The sequence below is a fragment of the Lithobates pipiens genome, unplaced genomic scaffold, assembly GCF_037356315.1.
Source record: "Lithobates pipiens isolate NorthernLeopardFrog02 unplaced genomic scaffold, aLitPip1_a1.2 Scaffold_19, whole genome shotgun sequence".
NCBI classification, from domain to species: Eukaryota; Metazoa; Chordata; class Amphibia; order Anura; family Ranidae; genus Lithobates; species Lithobates pipiens.
In genome coordinates, this window is record NW_027507764.1 from 384,837,423 (window position 1) to 384,865,331 (window position 27,909).

Below are 27,909 nucleotides of genomic sequence, written 5' to 3' on the forward strand. Positions count from 1 at the left end.
ACGCTACACTGCTGAGATCCCTAGATGCCGATCCGGAAATCAGAATGCTTGCTGAGCACAAGCAATGTCCCTACTCAACCAGGAACCTCTCCCTGCACTGTCACTCTCCCTAACAAGACACGGTCTTTGGCCCTCACCTAACCTCTCACTCCAGGCCCAACCAAATGATGCTGGCTCCTCAATTTATAGAATTCAATCAAGATGGCAGACAGGGGTCATCACAAGTTGCATTGTCAAATCAGACAGCTGCAACCTCTGTGACAACTACAGAATTGCTCAAGATATTTTTTCTAAATATTTAGTTCTATCTGTATGGTGGCACAGAGCCAGCTACTAGATGGAGGCCAAATTGAAACCTGCATACAGGACTTTTGGAAAAGATGCGTGCTCTTAGGCTTCTGGTTGACTGTCCACACACCGGTTCTCTAAGCCCACGTACACACGGTCGGAGATTTTGGCAACCAAATCCGTCGGATTTTGCCCGTCGGATTTAGTCCGACGAATTGTGTCCGAAACTGTTGCATACACACGGTCGGGCCAGGTTGTCTGATTTAGCGGTTGCCAAGAACGCGGTGACGTAAGCCGTGTATGGCGGGACTAGAAAAAGGAAGTTCAGTACCACGTCCAGCACCCTTTGGGCTCCTTCTGCTGATCTCGTGTTTTAGTAGAATTTTGGTGAGAGACGATTCGCGCTTTTCACATTAGTGATTCAGATCGCTACCGCTCTTCAGTTTGTGCTTGTCTTTCCGTATCTGATAATCAGTGTGTGCAGTCATTAAGTATTTGCTTCTCATTGTGGACTATATCTTGGTATAGTACGCTTTGAAAGACATTTTTTATTGTCTGCTTGCTTTTGCTATTCAGGTCGTCCTTTCAGGCCTTGCTGTTTATTGGTGCTTTCTGGTGTCCGTTCTGACCAGCCGACCGTTTTCCAAACATGTTTCGTCTATGTACTCATCGTACAGTTTGTGCTGTGCAGGGGTTCTTACTTTGACTTTGACACAAGCCCAGTCCATGAACAGGGAGGGGAGGCGTTTGTGGACCAAGAATTGGTTGCGCCAGCATCACCAGTTCTCCCACATGCCTTTGCTCCATGAGATCCGCGAGAATAATCCTGATCATTTCTGGATTACTCTCAGGATGACGGACCCCGTTTTTCACTGTCTGCTGGCTTTGCTCACCCCTTATATCACCAGGCAGGATACCTGCATGCGGCAAGTCATCACTCCGGAGCAGAGGCTCATCGCCACGTTGCGCTACTTGGCGACAGGGAGAAGCCTTCAGGACCTCAAGTTCTCTACAGGCATCTCCCCCCAGGCTCTGGGGATCATTATTCCAGAGACCTGTTCTGCCATCATTCAGCTCCTGCAGAAGGACTATATTATGCTAAGTTTTAGACTTAAACATCACATTCTATGTATTTCATGATTGCTAATGTCTTGCATTTCTTTCCTCATTCCCTAATTACCATCATTGCAATATGCTCTAATTCATATGCTCCGTCCCTTTGTCCTCATGCAGATTTGCCTCACTAACTTCCCCACCATGCTCTTCTTGGCCCCTAAAACTATAGTCTAGTCACTTAACAATGTCTTTTGGCAGCTCCATAGTATTGCTTTCCCCTAAACACCCCCTAAAATCTCTACAAATGTGATGTGTGTGCTTCAATTCATGCAAAGTGACCTATTTTTGTTTTTTTGGAGTTGTGCCAAACTCATTAGGAACCCCCCTTTCCCCAATTGCTACCTCAGCTGATAGCAATCTTCTATCTGATGACTTGACCCAACCCAATACACACTCTAAATACACTCCTTTATCATGATCACATTTATGGACAAATTCACCAAAGCATGTAGTGTAAGGGCCTGCCTCAATACTTTCAAATGCTATTTTTATTTTTTAAACACATTAATTTTCTTGCTATGTAATAGCAGAATGTCAAAATGTCCTTCCATTTTGTTATTATGACACTTCTTACCTGTCCGGTGGGCTGCCAATAGTCAATAGTCACAAAGTATAACACATTATTTAGGCATTCAGCTCTCAATCAAGTGGAGAGAGTTACCTGTCCTAAACATCCCCCCCTCATTTTTTAGCAAGGGCCCATCAGATGGGGGGGGGGGGGGGTGGGGGGGTTATGACTCTTATAAGGGGACCTTATACTTTAGGCTTTAAATACTCATTTCAAAAAATGTTATACTAATTTTGCCAAAAAATGTGGGTGTCTAATCTGCATGCAATGTTGATTTGTCAAATTACTAGTTTTTTTTCTTGTGTCACTACACAGTGTCCTTAAACGCCACAGGAATGGCAGACTGTGGCCTCCCACTTTGCCATTTTTATTAAAGTTGTGTCTTTTTCACCAACAGTGCAAACCCAAATTCAGAGCAAGATGAGGGGACAGTCTCTTCAGATAATGTTATTATGTTGTGGGTCTGCTACACACACACCTTCTTTTTGTTAACTAATGTGTAGTGCATTACTGATCAAAATCATGCTCATTTTCAGCACCATTGTCCAAATTTACACATCACTGTGGGTGCTTTTTACTAAAGGCACATCCACTATGCACTACAAGTGCACTGCAAAAGTACACCTGAAACTGCACTTGGAGTGCAAAGTGGAGTTGCCTTTATTAAATCGCACTCCTTCTCAGCACAAACTCAAATTTCACTACAAATACATTTTAAGCCCAATGAAAAAGGAAGCCACACATTGTTGAGAATTCAACTTTTTAATACAAGCACATTCATATGTGCGTTTATTAAAGGTTTTTATACAACAAACCAAGATATTTTGGGTATCCAAAACCGAGTTTAATCATATTTATTTTTTACTTGTTTTTTTGTGTAAACAGGCATGTATCAAACCGTAAAAATACAGAACACAGGAACTTACAAAGTTCAACTTGGAAAAGTGAAGACAATATCAGACATGAGTATGTACAAACTGGGCTGATATTGCCTTCATCACATGGGGTGTGACCCCTGAAAAATCCAAATTTGGAAGATGCACACAGTGTGTCAACATGTGCTAACTCCCATCATGGGGGATCAATGTACATGCTTTGGGGCTGCAACCCCTTCATCTCAGACACTTTCCACAAAACATGTACATTGATCCCCCATGATGGGAGATAGCGCATGTTTACACACTCTGTGCATCTTCCAAATTTTTAATTATGCAAAATACAACATTTTTATGTTAAAAAGCAAAAATAAAACCCTATCTAGTTTTTTATTTTTCACACTCTCCCCAAAACATCAATGATGTTCTTCATTTTATTTTTAACATCATTGATGTTTTGTTGTACAATTTCCAAATCCCTATTGCACCCCATTATCTCCCCGATCAAGATCTGGGCACTTTCACTGGTAATACGGGAATCTTCCTCCACATCACCTAGAAAAAAAACAAACACACCATGTAATCCAAATATGGTGATATACATTGATGAGCTTACCGGAAGCTGTGTTCTCCGACACTCACCTGTTGTGGTGACAATTTGTCCAACCTCCATGATCTCTCCTTCTTCCTCCTCCTCCTCCTGCTCCTGCTCCTGCTCCTCTGTTTCTTCTTTTGGAAGTTGCCCTTCTTTGGGAGGGGTGTGGTCCCTGGTGTCCTCATGGTCCCTGGTGTCCTCATACTTGCCGAGTCTTCTCTCCCCTATGAGAATGTAAACAAAGATTAATTAGCACACAGAGGGCAGAAATAGGAATCTGAAACATTGCTTGGAAGTGTTGTACAATTGTGTTTTTGGGCCGAGTTACAAGGTGAGAACATTATTGGGGTCACTTTGTTAAGCTGGAATACTTCCCTGCAGAACGATGTTTCATACGAACGAACGAAACCATGACCTTGAAAGTGGCCATTTTAAAATGCACAACATGAAATCAAAGCACATGGAGCATGTATGCAAGCAAGAATAATCATATGAACACACGACAACTACTTACTTTTTTTAAGAACACGCTTGATCCTTAGGTACTGCTCGTGCTCCCTCAGTTTCAGGTCTGACCAGCGTTTTCTCAGTTGATCCTTGGATCGGCATACCCCAAAATTCTTCAGAAGACTCTTCACAACTTTATTCATGATCTTGGCCTTTCTGATATTTGGGTTTGAGTAAGGTCCATACCTCCCATCATAGTCGGTCCTGTTCAATATGTCGACCATCTCCAACATCTCTCCAAAATACATATTTGAGGCCTTAAATATTGTCTTCCTGGATCGGGACGTTTCAGGCTCCGGGCTGTCCTAACCCTCCTCCTCGTTAGTGGAACTATTATTAGTGCACACCTGCGTTCTCTCCGCCATGTGCTCTCCCCACTGCGCGGGAAGCGAAGGGGCGGGGAATAGTCTGGAAAGAACGTCAGGGGCGGGCGGAGTTTCACGCATGCGCACTGTATATAAAACGCCACACATATGTATCGTCTGTACGATCTGGGAGGAGAGTGTGAGTCACGGACGCGGCGAACGTGGAAACGAAGGTAACATTTTTAACTTGGTGCTTCACTAGACTAGACTGCTTGTATCTAGGCCGATATTGGGACAAGATTAGGAGGGATTTTAATTGCATTATTAGTATTTGAGGGTTTGTCTTGTGTTGTGTCTTGCAGACAAAATGGACCCATTCAACAATGCCAACTTTATGGGGCTATTCCTCGAGCTCTACATGGAGATGCCCTGCCTGTGGCAGTTCCACAACAAGTTTTATAATGACAGATCAGCACTGGAGAAGCTGCTTGCTTTGGTGCAGATCAGGGTCCCCAAGGCAGACATGACCTATCTGAATCGCAAAATTGTGGCCATGAAGCTTACATATTTCAGGGAGAGAAAGAAGCACCTGGAGTCCTTGAGAGCAGGAGATCCAGATGCTGTTTATTACCCCAGGATGGTGCACTTTGACAGGCTGCATTTTCTGGTAGACCAAGGGGTACCCAGGCCACCACTCAGGCCACCACTCTCCAGGCTTCCTCCAAGGCATGCTTCACCCCCAGCTGAGGCTTCTGATGTCCAACCTGGGCCTTCCAGGCAGCACCATGTGGTGGGGCCCAGCTTGAGACAGGTATTGCATTGTTGAACATATTTCTTGTGTTACATTTAATGATGTTAACTAGATGTTCTTATTGATCAGTAAGTTGAGATTTCTCCAAGTGGTTTACATCTCAATAGACAGTAGTGACCAAAAATGATTGGGACGGGAAAGAAAAATGCTGGTGTCACAATGATCGTCTGTTCTATTTGGTAACATTCAATTTGCAAAAGCCAGGAGCACAAAATGTTGTGATTGATGATCAAAAAACTAAAACTATGTCCCCTTTTCATACACAGGAAGACCTCAGTCGGAGGAAGGCTGTGGCAAGTGGCAGCCAGGAGGTCCACCAACACCCTCCTTCTCCTGCCCCAGCTACAGGAGCCCAGCCACAGCCTGGAAGGATGCCTGGTGGGAAGTCACAAAGGAAGACCAGAGAGTGATGGCCTGGGTTGAGTCTGGTGTGCCAGAAGATGCAGCCTCTTGAAGATCCACATCCTGGGGACAGAAATGGCATCTGAATTTCTTGCTCTCTAGGACTTCGGGAGCAGACTTCTCTCCCTGAGATATGTACTCCTCAGGCCACCAATTTTTTAATTTCTAATTTAGTCATGTCTGCCCTGGGGGCCAAAGGCTGCACCAAAGTTAAGAAGTTTCTCCAGTGCTGCGTTCCTAGTTTTATTTTCGAGCAAACAAAATACATTTTTTTTTGGTTTGATGAAATACTTGTGTAATGTGTTTTCCTTCAAAAAGTACAGTTTATTTGTGAGCAGGCAGGTACATTTCCAAAATACAAAGTGAACTAAAGAACAAGGGGTACCAACACTAAACAACCTCCTGTAGATTAAAAAGGAAAATATAAAAAATACAATAATGTTGTTGTTGTAAGTTTACACCCAAAAAAACCCCATAAAAAATAAGGAGAAATGAGCAAAGTGTCTTTAAAGGAGATCTTTAGGGAATCCCGCCCCCCAAAAAAACATCCATAAATAAAAAAACAAATCAAACATTGTGTAGATGTGACGCAAACTAAAATTGTATTGCTGAAATGGTTACAAAAGAGTAATGAAATCCGTTCGGGAGAAGTGTGTGTGACTATGAGCATCAAAAGAAGTTCGTTCTTGCAGCATTGTTAAAGATCAAGAGAATGCGCTTGATGAATGAATTTTTAACATTGCAGCGTGACGAATGTGCTATATCGCTTACGAGCAGTAGTTTTACCTGAACGAGCGCTTCCGTGTCGGAATTTGAATGGCACTTGGTCCGATCAAAATGCTCTACACATGATCGGATTAGGTACGACCGACCCAGTTGGTCGGGAAATATTTCCAACATGTTGGAAAATTGGGTCGGACGGAGATTCGGACAGAATCAGTCCGATGCATACCACACACAGTCGGATTATCTGACGACACGGTCCGATAAGACGCATTCCGACAGATTCTCCGACCGTGTGTACAAGGCATAAGTGGTAGACCACTAACCTGGCTGCAGATTACTCAACCAGCTAGTGCTGCGCCATTGAGTGTGGCTTCTCCCTGCTCCTGAAGTGGAAAGCTGAAGAACTTATCCTCCCTTGGCATGTCCAAGACCCATGGAGTTGTTGGAAATGGATTTAAACTTGCGCCTGCATATCGGAGCATGATGAGTGAATGGGCACTCTGCTACAGAGGCTCTGTTATTGAACTTTTTAATGGCAGGGGAAGGACTTAGCATTGGGGGGGGGGGTGGCTTTGTGCCAACTTAGTCAACTCTACAGCTAGGGCTTGGCGGAGATCCACAGAGACACAGGAGCTGTTCTTTGTACATTTTTATTGCACGTTGCAATACATTATTAACTGATTTATGCAACCCTGATAGGGAAGGTTCAAAATCATATTACGTTATTATTGCTCTGCTACAATGCGCTCTTATACTGTGCTTGGCAGACATATCTCATGTTCGCTCTTCTATGTGACAACTGCCGTTAGTGATCTGTCTACATATTCTAGGCCTAAAGTTACCCAGTAAAAAGGACCTCTTTAGCCTTGGAAAGCCTTTGACTCATGTTTTAATATTATTCATCACAAGGGGAGGATTTTTAACCACTTGCCTACTGGGCACTTAAACCCCCCTCCTGCCCAGACCAATTTTCAGCTTTCAGTGCTCTTACAATTTGAATGACAATTACTCAGTCATGTAATACTGTACCCAAATAAATTTTTTGTCCATTTTTTCATACAAATTGAGCTTTCTTTTGGTGGTATTTGCTTACCGCTGGGTTTTTTATTTTTTTCACTATAAATGAAAAAAGACAGAAAATTTTGAAAAAAATACGCATTTTCTCTGTTTCTGTGATAACATTTTGCTAATTATTAATTTTTCTTTATAAATTTTGGCCACAATTTATACTGCTACATATCTTTGTTAATAAATAACCCGAATTAGTGGATATTATTTGGTCTTTGTGAAAGTTAGAGGCTACAAGCTGTGGTGCAAATCATAAAAAAAAGATCACACCTGATGTACTGGGGGCCTATCTCATTTCTTGTGACCCTAGCAAGCCAGAAAAGTACAAATACCCCCCAAATTACCCCTTTTTTTGAAAGCAGACATTCCAAGGTATTTAGAAAGAGGCATGGTGAGGTTTTTGATGTTGTAATTTGCCACAATTCTTTGCAAAATTAAGATTTTATTTTTTCCACAAAATTGTCACTGTAATAGGTTATTTCTCTCACATGCCATGTGTATACCACAAATAACGCCCCAAAATACATTCTGCTACTCCTGCTGAGTATTACGATATCACATGTGTGGGACTTTTCCACAGCGTGGCAACATAGAGAGGTACAACATGCAGGGAGCACCATCACGTGTTCTAGGAGCATAAATGACACATCTAACTTGTTGACTACCTATTACACTTTTGAAGGCCCTGCAGCACTAGGACAATGACACGTGACACTGATGTGGCACTGAGGACAAAGGGCAATGATATGTGGCACTGATGACACGTGACACTGATGAGAGATGACAGTGATATGTGGCACTGATGACACATGACACTGATAACAGAGGGCATGTGACACTGACAGGTGACACCGATGACAGATGGCACTGCTACGTGGCACTGGGGACAGGTGGCACTGGAGGACCAGGTGGCACTGAAGACAGATGGCACTGGGGATAGATGGCACTGACAGGTTATCCCGATTGGACTAATTGCACTCATTGCATGTATTGCATGTTGTGCATGTAGTAAGGGTTATGTCATGCTCTTCCATTGGGCAGTCTATACTGGTCTTGGGCCACCCACTGGGAAAGGGGAGGGCCTTAAGTCCTGGATTGGCTAATTGATAGAGGGTGCATATGTGTATATATGGGGACTGCTGAAGGAGCGTACGCTGCTGAGCTCTGAGGAAGAGGGGTTCTCCCTTCGAAACGTGCCAGCTGGCAGTGGTCCCTCCGTGACCTTTGGAGTGTATTGTTTGTTTCAGACTGCTGCTATTTGGTGACTATTTATATTGCAAGAATTCTACAGTTGTTTGTGAGTAGTTTTCTTTTTTATTACTTTTAATAAATACTAGGGCTGTTACTGATTAAAATCTCCATGTTCAATTAATCAATTTTTTTTAATCGATTAATCAACTAATTTAGATTAATTATAACGCACATACAGATCCAACTACTTTTAGCTGATCTCCTTGCATTACAACTCTGCATTAGTCAGTGGTAAATGTGGTATACACTATATACAATCACCCAACACTAGTTAGTTTCCACAATCCATGACTTAACTGCACAGTTCACACAAATAAGTTTTTAATTCAAACTGTAGTACTGATGTAACTCATTTTTATTTCCACAGTAGCGTGACAATCCCTCCACTTCCGGTCTAATTAATCACTCTCACCTTATGGCATGGACCCCTGTGCAAACAGGTGGCCATGCAAGTGGGTATCAAAAGGGTTAACACAGACTATAAACTTCTCTCACGTCTCCTTAGATCTCAGCAAGGACGCCAGGTCACGGGTAGAAAGAAAAGATCTAAGTGCTCACCGCTTAAGTATAAGATTAAATTTTTGTGTTTGAACACAAACTACTCACATAAAGATGATAAAAACACAGCATGTAAAGCCGACAATCGTGTTAGTTCCATAGGGCAGCAGCGGATAATGTCATGCATAGCTCCTCCCCCATACGTGTTGCATTCAATCAGAACTTTGACATCACCGGGACTCCTCCCCCTTCCCTTCGTTAGCAGATGGAGGCACTTGGGGAAGTGGGGAGGAGCGATGGAGCTCCCTGAAGACCCAAAAGCCGGCAGAGAGGTGAGTACTGATCAAAAGAATTTTGATCGATCAAAAAAATGAATCGATTAATCGAGGAATTCATTTTTAATTTCCACAGCCCTGATAAATACATATTCAAAGGATAATGCACAAGGCTGATGCGTCACTTCTTATCATTTTTATATCTTTGACTGTAAGGATACCCCTATCCTTGAGGGCAGCCAGGCCTGTGACATTATATAGACTGTCTGGTAATCCACTCTTGCGCAGGAGCGTTTCTTTTTTGAGTACCTCAGCCCCTGGCCTCTCCTACACACTCAGATACTATGGGGTGTGCCCCCCCCAATTGCTACCAGAGTACTTCAGTTTAAGTGGGGTGACCCTTTGTCCTTGGACCTTGATCCCTCCAGCTGTTTGTCTGTGTTACCAGTGGTACCCCAAGCTTTACTGTGAGGAATGTTATCTATGGGGTAAGTGCAAGTAGCTGTTCTGTTTTGTTGAAGTAACGATTCTTAGCTAGGCTCTGTGTTATTATAGTAACGATTCTTAGCAAGGCTCTGTGTTATTATAATAATGATTCTTAGCTAGGCTGAGAGACTCTGCTATGCAGCCACATGTTACCCTGATTGGGACAGAAACATTGCTGTAAAGAGTCCATGTTTTCATATTGTTTTGTATTATTCTGCAGTGTATGCATCCTAAACCTGGTTTGCATTATCTCCCCTAACTTTTCTTCTGTTTAGAAAACTGTATGGCCCGCCATAGATGATGATTTTTTTTTTTCAACCAGCATTGTCCCATCAACACACTCGATGTTGATGAGGGAATCCCTCCCATGGAGCTATTGTATTCTAACAGCAGAGAGAGTTCTCCACCATTAAGAGTACATTGATCAGTATTGACAGCCATATTTTTGTTGTTTAAGGGCTTGAGAAAATTTGTTTGTAGATTGTTTGCATTGGCAGCATTATGATGTTAGGAGGGGTGGGTGCGTTATAAAGTTATATCTGTGACCACAGAGTCGCTGAAAGGACAGGCAATATTACAAAGGGAGGCACTAGTTTGCAAAGTTAATATTCTTTTCCATCTCATCCTCTGGTTTCTAAAATCCAAATCTTACAGCATCGACAATGCTGCACGCTAGAATCCAAGACTTTTTTTCCATATCAGGGGATATGGCTGGTTGTATGTCATACACTGTAACTGAGTTTTTAAAATCAGAGGAAAGTGGAGGTGTTTCGCATAGCAAACAATAAGGGGCTTTCTTTTTAATTGCTATCCTAATAACTAGATAAATAGCAGCTGAAATCTAATTAGTTGCTCTTGGCAAAGCCTCCACTTTTCTTTTCCTGCAGATTTTATAAATTAGCCCAATTTTCACTCAGCATCTGCTATGACGCTGTATATTGGCCTGGATTGTGGCACAACTGTAGAGCTCCTGACTTAGGATGACAAAGTCTCAGGAGGCCACACACTTATCACATTTTATTTATTTTATATAAGCAAGCAAGCACACAAATTAAATTAATTAGAATTACATGAATTATACCATTGTGATAAAGAAGAAGTAGTATAGTATTCAGTTCCCAATGGTAAAAAAGTACATGTATACATAGTTACATAGTTAGTCAGGTTGAAAAAAGTCCATCCAGTTCAACCACAAAAAAAATAATAATAATAATATCATACAATCCCATATACCCAATTCTATACGCACAGTTGATCCAGAGGAAGGCGAAAAAGCCCAGCAGAGCATGATCCAATTTGCTACAGCAGGGAAAAAAATTCCTTCCTGATCCCTGAGAGGCAATCGTATTTTCTCCCGGTTCAACTTTACCTATAAATGTTAGTACCCAGTTATATTATGTACATTTAGGAAATAATCCAGACCTTTCTTAAAGCAATCTACTGAGCTGGCCAGAACCACCTCTGCAGGGAGTCTATTCCACATTTTCACAGCTTTTACTGTGAAGAAACCTTTTTGTATTTGGAGATTAAATCTCTTTTCCTCTAGATGTAAAGAGTGCCTTGTGTCCTCTGTGTTGACTGTAAAGTGAATAACTCAACACCAAGTTCACTATATGGACCCCTTATATATTTGTAAATGTTGATCATATCCCCCCTTAATCTCCTCTTATCAAGAGTGAATAAATTCAGTTCCTCTAATCTTTCCTCATAGCTGAGTTCCTCCATGCCTCTTATCAGTTTGGTTGCCCTTCTCTGCACTTTCTCCAGTTCCCCAATATCCTTTTTGAGAACTTGTGTAGTACTTTGCTCCATCTTCCTAAGGGCCCTGTACTGCTAACTGCAGTGTTAGACAGGGCAACCCCCTGTTGGCAAATGGCCACCCAACACTGTAGCTGGCAAGGAGATGGCTGCTTTGCTAGCAAGCCTGAGGAAAGCACTGGCACAAGGAATGCAGAGGGAGGTAATGCTGGCATGCCTCACCTCCATCTTCATTTCTTTTGCTGTACTTGCCTTGGGAAAGTGCTGGGAGCCGGTGTTCTGCCATATAGCGTCCGGCCATCTAGAAGTGTCCACCCTGTACTGCGCAGCGTTTGCACAGTACGGAGCAGAAGGAGATTCGGAAAATATCTGAAGATGAACGGCGCTTGCGCCGTAAATCGAGGTGCTAGCCCCACCATCCAAGTGGACATAGGGCTTTACATATTAGAGCGCCCCATGCGTAGTACACAGAGGACACTATCCAATGGGGGACATTATGTGATAGTACACCGGCTTCAAATAGGTGTGCAACAACACCAAACAAAAGTATCGTATTTATCGGTTTATAACACGCACTTTTTTCCCCTTAAAATCAGGGGAAAATCACGGGTGCGTGTTATAAGACGATTCTCCGCGATTTCTGTGCATTTTTTGAGCCTCTGGGCGGCTTTTAGGCGCCGTTGGTCCTTCTCGTGGCTTTCGCCCGCCTTCGGCCGCTCTCGGCGGCTTTCGGGCACTTTCGGCCGCCTTCGCCCCCTCTCGGCGGCCGAAAACCGCAAAGTAAGGCCAAGAGCGGCCGAGAAAGGCTGAGAGTGGCCGAAAGCTAACGAGAAAGGGCCGAAGGTGGCCGAAAACCACTGAGAATGCCCGAAGGTGGCCAAAAGCCGACGAAGGCGGCCGAAAGCCGCCAAGAACGGCCGGAGGTGGCCAAAAACCGCAAGAAGGGCCGAAGGCGGCCGACAACTACCAGGCGCCGCCGAGCTACACAGGACATCTTGGCGGCACCATTTTTAAAAATAAAATCTGAAATTAACACTGACAAGGGGACAACGATGCACAAGGCTGCATTACAAGGCTGCAATGATGGACAGGCTGCATGACAAGGCTGCAATGATGAACAGGCTGCATGACAAGGCTGCATTGAAGGGTATTTAAATGTAAGTTTTTTTTCCTTAAATTTCCCTCCTAAAAAAATTTCCTTAAATTTCCCTCCTAAACTTGGGGTGCGTGTTATACGCTGGCGCGTGTTATACGCCGATAAATACGGTATATTGGTACAATGAAGCTGGTTGCTGACAAATATTTTTTTAAATGTTGGATTTCCTTTAATGTAGGGTAGCAAAAAAGTACATGTGGCTTTTATTTACCCTCTCTGGGGATATAGATCATCTCCTATTCATATATTCAGCAGAATGATCTTGCACCAGAACAGATATCCTATTACTTGAACTACCAGTCAGAGAACAGGACCTCTGTTACTTATATACTTATATATGGTGGGAGAGAAAAGTAGTAAGGGCCGTGTAAACCATAAACACATCAGTCCACAGTTATACAAGTAAACCGGATGCTGTCAGACCACTCAGCTACAACACACTTGTGAATAGTACTTGCCTTAAAACTGAAATGAATTTCAAGTTTGAAACAGCTAAATCCATTTCAAATGCATCAAAACAAAATGTGTGCAGTTAGTTTTATTTATAAAGAAGTTAAAATACTTGTTTTAGCACTGTTTTTATACAGAGAAAGGTGGTCATTCTCTGCATAGGTGTGAATAAGGCCTAAAACAACTATAGCCTGAGTAGGAAAGTCTATCTCTTGCCAGCAGCTGCAAAGTGGGACTCTTTCTCTCTGTGAGAAAGCAGTGGTCCAATTTAAGAGATGCGGCACACACTTTACCATGTCAGATCTAAAACACTGCAATCAGAAAATCTCATGCTCTCAAATTGGAGAGCTATGGCTCTGATTTAGCAGGGGGTGTGTTGAATTCTTACAGAGAGATCACTGGTTTCTTGCAAAAAGCAAGGTTTCCACCCTGTAGCATACTGGCAAGGAACAGGCTTTTACCCCAGCTATGCCTGCTTTCTAAAGAAAACCAACTGTACTTTGTACACCAATTGAGCTGTAATGTGAAAGTCCAGGATAATACTTTTTAAGCTTAAACCTGCTCCCACTCCAGTTCTAAGTCCTGTACAGGCATACCTCACTTTTAAGTACACAATGGGGTTTATGTACTAAAGCTGGAAAGTGCAAAATCAGGCTCACTTCTGCATAGAAACCAATGAGCTTCTAACCCCAGCTTGTTCAATTAAGTTTTGGTAATAAAACCTGAAAGCTCATTGGTTTCTATGCAGAAGTGAGCCTGATTTTGCCCTTTCTAGCTTTAGTAAATAAACCCCATTGAGGACTTAAAAGTGGGGTACAGTATGCCTTTACTAACTATCCTGTAAAGGAAAGGTGTGAATACTTACCTGATCAAAGAGTGCTCTGGTCCGGTCAAATGATCTCTTCAGAGGCCAGCTTCATGAAAGAAGAGAGAGCAGCAACAACAGCTGCAGTGCCTTCAGGGAGATGTCACCCATAGGATTACTATGGGGTATCAGTTGTCCGCTCTCCCTCCTCTTCCCTGAAGTCGGCGCTGGGAGCCGATCCTGTGACCGGACTGGAGCACCCTTAGATTAGGTAAGTATACACATCATTCCTTTACAGGGTAGTTAGTGTAGGTCTTAGAATGGAAGCAGGTTTATGCTTCGACATTATTAGCCTGGAATTATACTTAAAGTTAAAATGAGCTAAATATATTTCAATGCATCAAAACAAAAGGTTAGAAAAGTATAACAGCTGGTTATCTTTAGAAGCAAGACAAAGTCCAAGTTGAAAAGCTTGTCCGCTGTCATAATGCTGCAGAGAAGGACCCTTGCTCCCTATGGAGAAGTAGTGTTCTCTCTGCAGACATTTGAGACACCCCCTGCTGGGTCAGACCAATAGCCCTACAGTCAAGGAAGCTTCCTGCTGATTGAAGATCTCCAGCACTGAACAGTGATGGAGTGTTGGAATGTTGAAGAGACCACTCTTTTCGCTTCATCATACAAAGTGGTTTTACTGATTTGAACTTAAAGAGGGAGTCCCGCAAAAAAAAAAAAATTAAAAGTCAGCAGCTCCAAATACTGCAGCTGCTGACTTTTAAAATAAGGACACTCACCTGTCACAAGGTCCAGCAATTATGGGCACCCGAGGCCGAACTGTCCCTCGGTCCTCGGATGCTGCTGTCGCCATCTTTGTTATAGGAATCAGGAAATGAAGCCATGCGGCTTCACTTCCCGGTTACCTACTGCACATGCGCGAGTTGCGCAGCGCAATGAGAATGGTCCGCGCTGTCTCTAGGACCCGGGGCGGGACAAGAAGAGGCATAGACTCCCGTGGGAGTCTATACCCAGGAGTGGGTGCAAGTACCTGCCTTAGACAGGTATCTGCACCCCCCCTCCCCCCTGAAAGGTGCCAAATGTGACACCAGAAAAGCGGAGGTTCAATTTTTGTGTGAACCTCCGCTTTAAAGTTAAATGAGGCTTTATTTAAAAAGCTGCCATTGGTTTGATTCATGCCAACCCGGGAGGTCAAATAGACAGCAAGATGGCTTTCTCTGTGAGACCCACCCTCCAGGTTTATTCTGCAAAAGATCACCAGGAAGAACAGTGCTTTCACCAGGACAGTTGCCCTACAACCAGTAATGACACTTGCTTCTCTTTTCTAATAAAACAAACAAAGCTATGGAAAATACAAATAAAAAAATATTAAAAATATCGAATTAAGCTGGTGGCCATACCTAGGTAGATGTTTATAGATTCAGATGATCAACCCCACAACCTTTTTGACACATGCATCTTAACCACTTTAGCCCAGAAGATTTGGCTGCTCAATGACCAGGCCATTTTTTGCGATACTGCACTGCGTCACTTTAACTGACAATTTGTGCAATGCTGTACCCAAACAAAATTTACTTCCTTTTTTCCCCACAAATAGAGCATACTTTTGGTGGTATTTGATCACCTCTGCGGTTTTTATTTTTTGCGCTATAAGCAAAAGACGAGTGACGATTTTGTTATTTACTAAAGGAAAATCCATTTTGCACTGCAAGTGCAATTGAATGTGCACTGAAAGTGCAATTGGAAGTAAAGTTGCTGTAGATCCAAGGAAAATAAAAACCAGAATTTTAGCTTTCACGTGATTGGATGATAAAATCAGCAGAACTTCCCCTCATCTACCCCTTAGATTTAGAGCAACTGCATTTCCAAGTGCACTTGTAGTGCAAAGTGGATTTGCCTTTCGTAAATAACCCCCAACATCTTTTACTTTTTGCTATAATAAATATCCCACATTTTTAATTAAAAAAAATTTTTTTTCCTCAGTTTAGGCCGATATGTAATCACAATAAGTGTATACAGGCATACCCCACTTTTAAGTACACATATTTTAAGTGCAAAATCAGGCTCACTTCTGCATAGCAACCAATGAGCTTCCAGGTTTTATTACCAAAGCTGAATTGAACAAGCTGGGATTAGAAGCTCATTGGTTTCTATGCAGAAGTGAGCCTGATTTTGCACTTTCCAGATTTAGTAAATAAACCCCACTGTGTACTTAAAAGTGGGGTATGCCTGTATTGATTGGTTTGCGCAAACGTTATAGCATCTACAAAATAGGGGATAGATTTTTGACATTTTTATTATTATTTTTTGTTTTACTAGTAATGGCGGCTATCTGCTATTTTTATCGGGACTGCGATATAGTGGTGGACAAATTGGACACTTTTGACACATTTTTGGGACCATTGACAATTATACAGCAATCAGTGCTATAAAAATGCACTGATTACTGTATAAATGTCACTGGCAGGGAAGGGTCAACACTAAGGGGCGATCAAGGGGTTAACTGTGTTCCCTAGGTGTGTTCTAACTGTAGGGGGATGGGACTGTCTACGAGGAGAGAGAGATCAGTGTTCATGCATAGTATGAACACACAATCTCTCTCTACTCCCCTGAGAGATTTGTGTGTTTACATGCACAGATCCTGGGTCTCGCTCTGTGACGAGCGATCATGGGAGCCCGGTGGTCATCGATTCCGGGCACACACTGCGGGCGCGCACCCCTAGTGGCCAGGAGGCGAAGCGACATAAGGTAACATAGTATGAACACACAATCTCTCTCTACACCCCTGAGAGAACCGGGATTTGTGTGTTTGCATGCACAGATCATGGTTCTCGCTCTGTGACGAGCGATCATGGGAGCCCGGTGGTCATCGATTCCGGACACACACTGCGGGCGTGCACCCCTAGTGGCCAGGAGGAGAAGCGACGTAAGGTAACATAGTATGAACACACAATCTCTCTCTACACCCCTGAGAGAACCGGGATTTGTGTGTTTACATGCACTGATCCTGGTTCTTGCTCTGTGACGAGCGATCACAGGAGCCCGGTGGTCATCGATTCCGGGCACACACTGCGGGTGCGCACCCCTAGTGGCCAGGAGGCGAAGCGACGTAAGGTAACGTCATTTTGCCCAGCAGCGCCATTCTGCCGCAGTGAAACTGCGGCGGCTGGTCGGCAAGCGGTTACAACAGTTATTAAAGTGATGACAGGCTCAGTGCATTGTTTGGTCAGCCATAACCCACACATGCTCAGATTTTTACTTACTACTCTAGAACCTTTCACATTTCTAGTGAATATTAGGTAACCCATAGCTACCTTCATTAAAAGGTCCTATGCCCTGGACTCCAGCCACTGTCTTTCATTGTTTAGTTAGTAATATTTTATGGTCATCTAATCTAAAGTGAGAACACATCCTCTAACTTATCATGCATGTATATACATTATTGTTTTGGTAATAATTTTGACTTGTAAGGTCATTTTAAACCATCCTAAATTCCAATGTTCACTCACCAGACATCTCAGATCAAGTTACTTCTTCTCGTTAGGAGGGTCTTATTATGAGAATTTTATTGCTATTACATGTCAAGGCAGAGGAAATGACTGGAAAATATTTACTTTAAATAAATCTGATCGTAGTCAACTTCACAGCAGGCCTTGTGTTTTTTCTCTTTAAAATAAAAACATGCAATTTAAACATAAGAAGTTTACATTAAACAGCATACACATGTACATTTACTCTCTCTGCACAAACATAAGACGCAAATGGTTTGTCTATTCTTATTCTCGGGAACATGCCAAGAATAGGAAACATGTTTGTTTCTCTGAGATAGAAGTGGGTGTATTGCTCAGAAGGACAAAAGAATCATAAAAATATAATTTTGGCAAGAATATAATATAGAAAACATCACAAATCCCTAGAAAAATATTCACTTTATCCTATGGTGCACATATGCAGTACAAAGGAGTCTCAGCTATTTATTAAAGCAACAATCCACCCAAAAGTGATATTGTAGCTACAGGTGGAGCCTAATGGGCAGGGGTAGTCTATAACTTATTTTATGTCCAATGTAATCTACTGTCATTTCTAGTTCTGTCCCTGACTGCTTGGGATTTTTGTATGTCCCTTCCATCCTTTTAAATGTGTCAGTACCTCATGTTAGAGCTTTCATATCTATAATTAAAAAGTAAGTAAAAAACCTACAAGGGAGAGTAGGAACCCCTCATATTGACCACAGAAATTGCGTAGACCCAGGAACCACAGAACAATCAAATCTTATTGATAGTCACAAAATTAAGAAGAAACAAAGTTTTTGGTAGCTGATGGAGGGTTAAAATACTTCAATTAATCATTTTGCATTGACCAATCCTTTTAACAATGCTACTTGTTGCATTGTATTCATTAAAGTAGTGGTGTCACTTTTTATTTGAGTTTGGGCTCATTTGGTTCTGGTGATTTTTAAATGAGACAATTTTACCATCAATACCACTATTTTTTATAACTATTTTTAAATATTTAACCACTTTAATACAGGGCACTTTCCCCTCTTCTTGCCCAGGACAATTTTCAGCTTTCAGCTCTGTCTACTTTGAATGACAATTGCACAGCCATACAAAACTGTAGCCAAACAAAATTTTTTATAATTTTCTTCCCACAAATAGAGCTTTATTTTGGTGGTATTTGATCACCACTGGGTTTTTTATTTTTTTCTAAACAAACAAAAAAATATGTTTTTTTTTTTCAAAAATGTTTTTTTAAGTTTCTGTTATAAAATGTTGTTTTTTCCTTCACTGATGGCACTGATGAGGCGGCACTGTTGGGCACTGATAAGGAGGCACTAATATTTTAAATTGATGGGCACTGATAGGCAGCACTGATATGCAACACTGATGGGCATCGATATGCTACACTGATATGTAGCACTGATGGGCACTGATAGGCGGCACTGATGGGCACTAATAGGCGGCACTGATGAGCACTGATAGGTGGCACTGATGAGCACTGATATTTGGCACTGATGGACACTAATAGAGGGCACTGATAGGCACCACTGATGATGAGGTACTGACAGGCATTACTGATGGGCATCTGTGAAGGGCACTGACAGGCGCTACTGATGGGCACTGATTGGTACTTTGATGGGCACTGATTGGCAGCTGATGAGGACTGATTGATTATCAGTGCAGCCCCATCAGAGGTGCCCACCACAATGCCAATGTGCTGATTACTCCCCCTCTGACAGGAGAGCCACCGATCTGCTCTTCCTGTCAGCGTGAACCGAGGAAAGCCGATTACGGCACTTCCTGGTTCAAGCTGTGATCAGCTGTGATTGGTCACCACTGATCATGTAGTAAAGAGCCTCCGTCAGAGGCTCTTTAACGTGATCGAAGATGCGGCAAGTCAGAGTGACACACCACACCACCGATCACGGCTTATCCTGCTGGACATCATATGACGCCCAGTCAGGATAACTGAACCACTTCCCGGCCATCATTTGGCTATAGGACGGACAGGAAGTGGATTTGCAAGATACCATTATGAAGTTAAAGAACTTAATTGAACACTATTTTTATCTAAACAGCTGAAGAATATAATCTACCTTTAATTTTAGAAAACTGTAAATGCTTCGTAAAAAAAAGTTATTTAACCACTACACTACCACTGTACATTTATGAACAGCAGAGTGTTACAATTTAGTTTCTCAAGTACTCTTTATTAATGCTGCTAGAGAAATCAAAACTGTTGTGTCCGTTAATAGCTGTAAACAAGCCTTCATTAGATGGCTCGATTCAAAGGCAGTGTACAGAGCAGATCCAAATGGCTCTGTACCATGTGATCGCTGTGATGAACAATCAGTAATGTTAACACACTACTGTTTAAATGTTGATCCCTCCCTTTCCTCTTAAATTGGAGGTATTATCTGCCTAACAATGACTGTCTGAATACAACAGCAAGTAGTATAGATTCCTTTGTTGAGGATTTATTGATTTCCTCTTATTCAGCTTACAAGCTTGACAAGAGACACCTAGCCATGTAATGACAACTTAAGGCCTCCATGGAGGCTGACCCGCCTCCTGCTTGCATTCAGAGCTGATAATTGATATACAGTCCAGGATACTGGATAAGAAATAACTGTCAATTTACAAAGATGGCACTATTTTAGTCTCTATTTAGATCAGAGGTACAGTATGCCTAGAATGTAACTGTTTTGGTAACAAGTTATATTGCTGGGTTTAAAGCGGAACTTCATCTAAAAAGGGAAGGGTTAAAGCACTAGAAGCTTGGATAAAGTAAGGCTTAGACAGCTGGATGTTGGGTGGTTATCATGTAGCTTTTTAACTCTAGATAGCAACTGATGCTTATATTCTTCTGGAGCTGCACAGTGCAGCTACTGCACAACATTTGTTGCTACCGTCTCTCAAATATTGCACTCCAATGTGTATTTCAAGATAAAACCTGTGCTTACATACTATCCAGCCATACTGTTCTGATGCTAGCCAGTTTTTACAAAAATACACACCTGAGGTCTACATTCTTAATAAAATGGGTATGGGAGGGGGGTTCAGGGAGACCATGGTTTTGTTTTTGTGTACTCTGCTTTGACAGTTTATTAAACTTTGAGACCATGCATTGTTATACTGTTTAAATAGGTAAGCCCACCCTCCCCTTGCTCTCACAACAGAGGAAGGGGAGAAGGAGGATTTATTAAATGCATCTATTAAAATATTCCCCTGGTTTCAGTGAGAAAAGAGTGATCATGAATGGGGAAAAGGGGTTTAAAAGGGCCAATGACCACTACTGTTGTGGGATTGTTTTGATTTAAAGTACTGCTGACTAGTGATGGACGAACTTCCGACGGGACGTTTCGCGAACGCGAAACGCGAACGGGCACAAACGTTCGCGAAAACGACCGTTCGCCGCGGGCTCCATTGACTTCAATGGGGGGCGAATTTCGCAAACCTTTAGGTCGAATTTGCGGCCACGGGGTAATTATTAGGGGGTAGCACGCAGTCCCACCACCTGGACAATAGCATAATACATGTATGAGGTGAATTTGGGATCGATAACTACAAGCATTTTTTTTTTATTTGGGAAATTGTTCTGACAATTCAGGACTATGGAGCTAATGAAGGCAATGGAGGAGAGGGAAGGTCAGGGACCAGGGTAGGCAAACAAGAGGGTGCAGGAGATACAGAGCACTGACAGCAGCACCGTAATACAGAGCACTGACATCAGCACCGTGACATACAGCGCTGACAGCAGCTCCGTGACATACAGCGCTGACAGCAGCTCCGTGACATACAGCGCTGACAGCAGCTCCGTGACATACAGCGCTGACAGCAGCTCCGTGACATACAGCGCTGACAGCAGCTCCGTGACATACAGCGCTGACAGCAGCACCGTGACATACAGCGCTGACAGCAGCTCCGTGACATACAGCGCTGACAGCAGCTCCGTGACATACAGCGCTGACAGCAGCTCCGTGACATACAGCACTGACAGCAGCTCCGTGACATACAGCGCTGACAGCAGCTCCGTGACATACAGCGCTGACAGCAGCACCGTGACATACAGCGCTGACAGCAGCTCCGTGACATACAGCGCTGACAGCAGCTCCGTGACATACAGCGCTGACAGCAGCTCCGTGACATACAGCACTGACAGCAGCTCCGTGACATACAGCGCTGACAGCAGCTCCGTGACATACAGCGCTGACAGCAGCACCGTGACATACAGCGCTGACAGCAGCTCCGTGACATACAGCGCTGACAGCAGCTCCGTGACATACAGCGCTGACAGCAGCTCCGTGACATACAGCGCTGACAGCAGCTCCGTGACATACAGCGCTGACAGCAGCTCCGTGACATACAGCGCTGACAGCAGCTCCGTGACATACAGCGCTGACAGCAGCTCCGTGACATACAGCGCTGACAGCAGCTCCGTGACATACAGCGCTGACAGCAGCACCGTAAGCAGCCCCAGGAGGAAGTCAGCACAGCACAGGGATGGTGTGATCCCCTCATAATAAGAACCCCCAGGAGGAAGTCAGCACAGCACAGGGATGGTGGGAGCCCCTCATAATAAGAACCCCCAGGAGGAAGTCAGCACAGCACAGGGATGGTGGGAGCCCCTCATAATAAGAACACCCAGGAGGAAGTCAGCACAGCACAGGGATGGTGGGAACCCCTCATAATAAGCAGCCCCAGTAGAAATATGACACCGCTCAACCTCTTCAAAGAGGAGGGTAGGGGCATATAGTACGGTGTGCTTTTTTGGGTCAGGGAAGTGAGCCAAATGAATTAAGAAGGTCTGTGTGCTTGATTCCAAAAATTGTTTATAGACATATACATGGTCTACTGATCACATGTGTTGAATTCCTCCGAGATCCATGCCTCATTCATTTTTAGAAATGTGAGGTAGTTAACACTGTCGTGAGCTAGGCGAGTACGCTTATCGGTCACAATCCCCCCTGCTGCGCTGAACGTCCTTTCGGACAGGACACTGGATGAGGGGCAAGCCAACAGTTCGATTGCAAATTGGGCAAGCTCTGGCCAGAGGTCAAGCCTGCCCACCCAGTAGTCTAGGGGTTCATCACTCCTCAGAGCGTCCACATCGGCCGTTAACCCAATGTAGTCGGACACCTGACGGTCTAGGCGTTCCCTGATGCTGGATCCGGATGACACCTGTCGATGGGTCGGCTGAAAGAATGACCTCATATCCGAAGTCACCAACACATCTTCAAACCGGCCTCTTCTTGCAGGCGCTGTTGGATTGGTACCCGCAAATCCTTCTCTGGGAGTGGGAATTGCTCCTCTGCCAGCGCACGCAAAAGCAGAATGCAGCATTTCTCGAAGCAAGGCCTGGAAGTGCTGCATTCTGACAGCCCTCTGCGACGGCGGTAACATTTCCGCCATTTTGTGTTTGTACCGGGGATCTAAGTACGTTGCCACCCAGTACTGGTCCTTGACCCTCATGCTTTTTATACGGGGGTCCCTATTAAAACACTGGAGCATGAAGGCCCCCATTTGCACTCAAGCGGAAGGTATGTGGTGGTGGTGGTGTTGTTGGTGGTAGTGTCTTTGGGGGTGCACATAGCAGAGAGTGAAGAAGAGGGTGCAGATCGAGAGGATGAGGAGGGTGCAGAAGAATAAGGCTGAGTGAGCCACTCAACCAAGTCTGGTGCGTCCTTTAAAGTAATTGAACGCACCTTCTGCAACTTCCCACTTTGGCTCAAGGCTGTTGCTCCTGCCCTACCCCTACCACCCCTGCGGAAGGGCCTGCCTCTTCCTCTGCCTGTCATTTTTTAAATCACCCTGTGACAAAACTCTTAGTCCCTATACCGCTGAAGGACTGCTGCAGTATAGGGCAGCGGTCAGCAGTAGTGCACGTCAACCCTATGTATTGTGGACCGATAGCGGTCCTTACAGAACAGCAGACTGTACTGCACTCAGGCCTATGTACCGTAGCACCCTATACCAAGTTACCAGTCCTTATAAGAACTTTTGTGGACCAAGCAGGTTGTGTGTTAGTGATTAGCAGACTGTACGTCAGTCCCTATACCAATGAAGGACTGCTGCAGTATAGGGCAGCGGTCAGCAGTAGTGCACGTCAACCCTATGTATTGTGGACCGATAGCGGTCCTTACAGAACAGCAGACTGTACTGCACTCAGGCCTATGTACCGTAGCACCCTATACCAAGTTACCAGTCCTTATAAAAACTTTTGTGGACCAAGCAGGTTGTGTGTTAGTGATTAGCAGACTGTACGTCAGTCCCTATACCAATGAAGGACTGCTGCAGTATAGGGCAGCGGTCAGCAGTAGTGCACGTCAACCCTATGTATTGTGGACCGATAGCGGTCCTTACAGAACAGCAGACTGTACTGCACTCAGGCCTATGTACCGTAGCACCCTATACCAAGTTACCAGTCCTTATAAAAACTTTTGTGGACCAAGCAGGTTGTGTGTTAGTGATTAGCAGACTGTACGTCAGTCCCTATACCAATGAAGGACTGCTGCAGTATAGGGCAGCGGTCAGCAGTAGTGCACGGCAACCCTATGTATTGTGGACCGATAGCGGTCCTTACAGAACAGCAGACTGTAACGCACTCAGGCCTATGTACCGTAGCACCCTATACCAAGTTACCAGTCCTTATAAGAACTTTTGTGGACCAAGCAGGTTGTGTGTTAGTGATTAGCAGACTGTACGTCAGTCCCTATACCAATGAAGGACTGCTGCAGTATAGGGCAGCGGTCAGCAGTAGTGCACGTCAACCCTATGTATTGTGGACCGATAGCGGTCCTTACAGAACAGCAGACTGTACTGCACTCAGGCCTATGTACCGTAGCACCCTATACCAAGTTACCAGTCCTTATAAAAACTTTTGTGGACCAAGCAGGTTGTGTGTTAGTGATTAGCAGACTGTACGTCAGTCCCTATACCAATGAAGGACTGCTGCAGTATAGGGCAGCGGTCAGCAGTAGTGCACGTCAACCCTATGTATTGTGGACCGATAGCGGTCCTTACAGAACAGCAGACTGTACTGCACTCAGGCCTATGTACCGTAGCACCCTATACCAAGTTACCAGTCCTTATAAAAACTTTTGTGGACCAAGCAGGTTGTGTGTTAGTGATTAGCAGACTGTACGTCAGTCCCTATACCAATGAAGGACTGCTGCAGTATAGGGCAGCGGTCAGCAGTAGTGCACGTCAACCCTATGTATTGTGGACCGATAGCGGTCCTTACAGAACAGCAGACTGTACTGCACTCAGGCCTATGTACCGTAGCACCCTATACCAAGTTACCAGTCCTTATAAAAACTTTTGTGGACCAAGCAGGTTGTGTGTTAGTGATTAGCAGACTGTACGTCAGTCCCTATACCAATGAAGGACTGCTGCAGTATAGGGCAGCGGTCAGCAGTAGTGCACGGCAACCCTATGTATTGTGGACCGATAGCGGTCCTTACAGAACAGCAGACTGTAACGCACTCAGGCCTATGTACCGTAGCACCCTATACCAAGTTACCAGTCCTTATAAGAACTTTTGTGGACCAAGCAGGTTGTGTGTTAGTGATTAGCAGACTGTACGTCAGTCCCTATACCAATGAAGGACTGCTGCAGTATAGGGCAGCGGTCAGCAGTAGTGCACGGCAACCCTATGTATTGTGGACCGATAGCGGTCCTTACAGAACAGCAGACTGTAACGCACTCAGGCCTATGTACCGTAGCACCCTATACCAAGTTACCAGTCCTTATAAGAACTTTTGTGGACCAAGCAGGTTGTGTGTTAGTGATTAGCAGACTGTACGTCAGTCCCTATACCAATGAAGGACTGCTGCAGTATAGGGCAGCGGTCAGCAGTAGTGCACGGCAACCCTATGTATTGTGGACCGATAGCGGTCCTTACAGAACAGCAGACTGTAACGCACTCAGGCCTATGTACCGTAGCACCCTATACCAAGTTACCAGTCCTTATAAGAACTTTTGTGGACCAAGCAGGTTGTGTGTTAGTGATTAGCAGACTGTACGTCAGTCCCTATACCAATGAAGGACTGCTGCAGTATAGGGCAGCGGTCAGCAGTAGTGCACGGCAACCCTATGTATTGTGGACCGATAGCGGTCCTTACAGAACAGCAGACTGTAACGCACTCAGGCCTATGTACCGTAGCACCCTATACCAAGTTACCAGTCCTTATAAGAACTTTTGTGGACCAAGCAGGTTGTGTGTTAGTGATTAGCAGACTGTACGTCAGTCCCTATACCAATGAAGGACTGCTGCAGTATAGGGCAGCGGTCAGCAGTAGTGCACGTCAACCCTATGTATTGTGGACCGATAGCGGTCCTTACAGAACAGCAGACTGTACTGCACTCAGGCCTATGTACCGTAGCACCCTATACCAAGTTACCAGTCCTTATAAAAACTTTTGTGGACCAAGCAGGTTGTGTGTTAGTGATTAGCAGACTGTACGTCAGTCCCTATACCAATGAAGGACTGCTGCAGTATAGGGCAGCGGTCAGCAGTAGTGCACGGCAACCCTATGTATTGTGGACCGATAGCGGTCCTTACAGAACAGCAGACTGTAACGCACTCAGGCCTATGTACCGTAGCACCCTATACCAAGTTACCAGTCCTTATAAGAACTTTTGTGGACCAAGCAGGTTGTGTGTTAGTGATTAGCAGACTGTACGTCAGTCCCTATACCAATGAAGGACTGCTGCAGTATAGGGCAGCGGTCAGCAGTAGTGCACGGCAACCCTATGTATTGTGGACCGATAGCGGTCCTTACAGAACAGCAGACTGTAACGCACTCAGGCCTATGTACCGTAGCACCCTATACCAAGTTACCAGTCCTTATAAGAACTTTTGTGGACCAAGCAGGTTGTGTGTTAGTGATTAGCAGACTGTACGTCAGTCCCTATACCAATGAAGGACTGCTGCAGTATAGGGCAGCGGTCAGCAGTAGTGCACGGCAACCCTATGTATTGTGGACCGATAGCGGTCCTTACAGAACAGCAGACTGTAACGCACTCAGGCCTATGTACCGTAGCACCCTATACCAAGTTACCAGTCCTTATAAGAACTTTTGTGGACCAAGCAGGTTGTGTGTTAGTGATTAGCAGACTGTACGTCAGTCCCTATACCAATGAAGGACTGCTGCAGTATAGGGCAGCGGTCAGCAGTAGTGCACGGCAACCCTATGTATTGTGGACCGATAGCGGTCCTTACAGAACAGCAGACTGTAACGCACTCAGGCCTATGTACCGTAGCACCCTATACCAAGTTACCAGTCCTTATAAGAACTTTTGTGGACCAAGCAGGTTGTGTGTTAGTGATTAGCAGACTGTACGTCAGTCCCTATACCAATGAAGGACTGCTGCAGTATAGGGCAGCGGTCAGCAGTAGTGCACGGCAACCCTATGTATTGTGGACCGATAGCGGTCCTTACAGAACAGCAGACTGTAACGCACTCAGGCCTATGTACCGTAGCACCCTATACCAAGTTACCAGTCCTTATAAGAACTTTTGTGGACCAAGCAGGTTGTGTATTAGTGTTTAGCAGACTGTGCGTCAGTCCCTATACCGCTGAAGGACTGCTGCAGTATAGGGCAGCGGTCAGCAGTAGTGCACGGCAACCCTATGTATTGTGGACCGATAGCAGTCCTTACAGAACAGCAGACTGTACTGCACTCAGGCCTATGTACCGTAGCACCCTATACCAAGTTACCAGTCCTTATAAGAACTTTTGTGGACCAAGCAGGTTGTGTGTTAGTGTTTAGCAGACTGTGCGTCAGTCCCTATACCGCTGAAGGACTGCTGCAGTATAGGGCAGCGGTCAGCAGTAGTGCACGTCAACCCTATGTATTGTGGACCGATAGCGGTCCTTACAGAACAGCAGACTGTAACGCACTCAGGCCTATGTACCGTAGCACCCTATACCAAGTTACCAGTCCTTATAAGAACTTTTGTGGACCAAGCAGGTTGTGTATTAGTGTTTAGCAGACTGTGCGTCAGTCCCTATACCGCTGAAGGACTGCTGCAGTATAGGGCAGCGGTCAGCAGTAGTGCACGGCAACCCTATCTATTGTGGACCGATAGCGGTCCTTACAGAACAGCAGACTGTAACGCACTCAGGCCTATGTACCGTAGCACCCTATACCAAGTTACCAGTCCTTATAAGAACTTTTGTGGACCAAGCAGGTTGTGTGTTAGTGATTAGCAGACTGTACGTCAGTCCCTATACCAATGAAGGACTGCTGCAGTATAGGGCAGCGGTCAGCAGTAGTGCACGGCAACCCTATGTATTGTGGACCGATAGCGGTCCTTACAGAACAGCAGACTGTAACGCACTCAGGCCTATGTACCGTAGCACCCTATACCAAGTTACCAGTCCTTATAAGAACTTTTGTGGACCAAGCAGGTTGTGTATTAGTGTTTAGCAGACTGTGCGTCAGTCCCTATA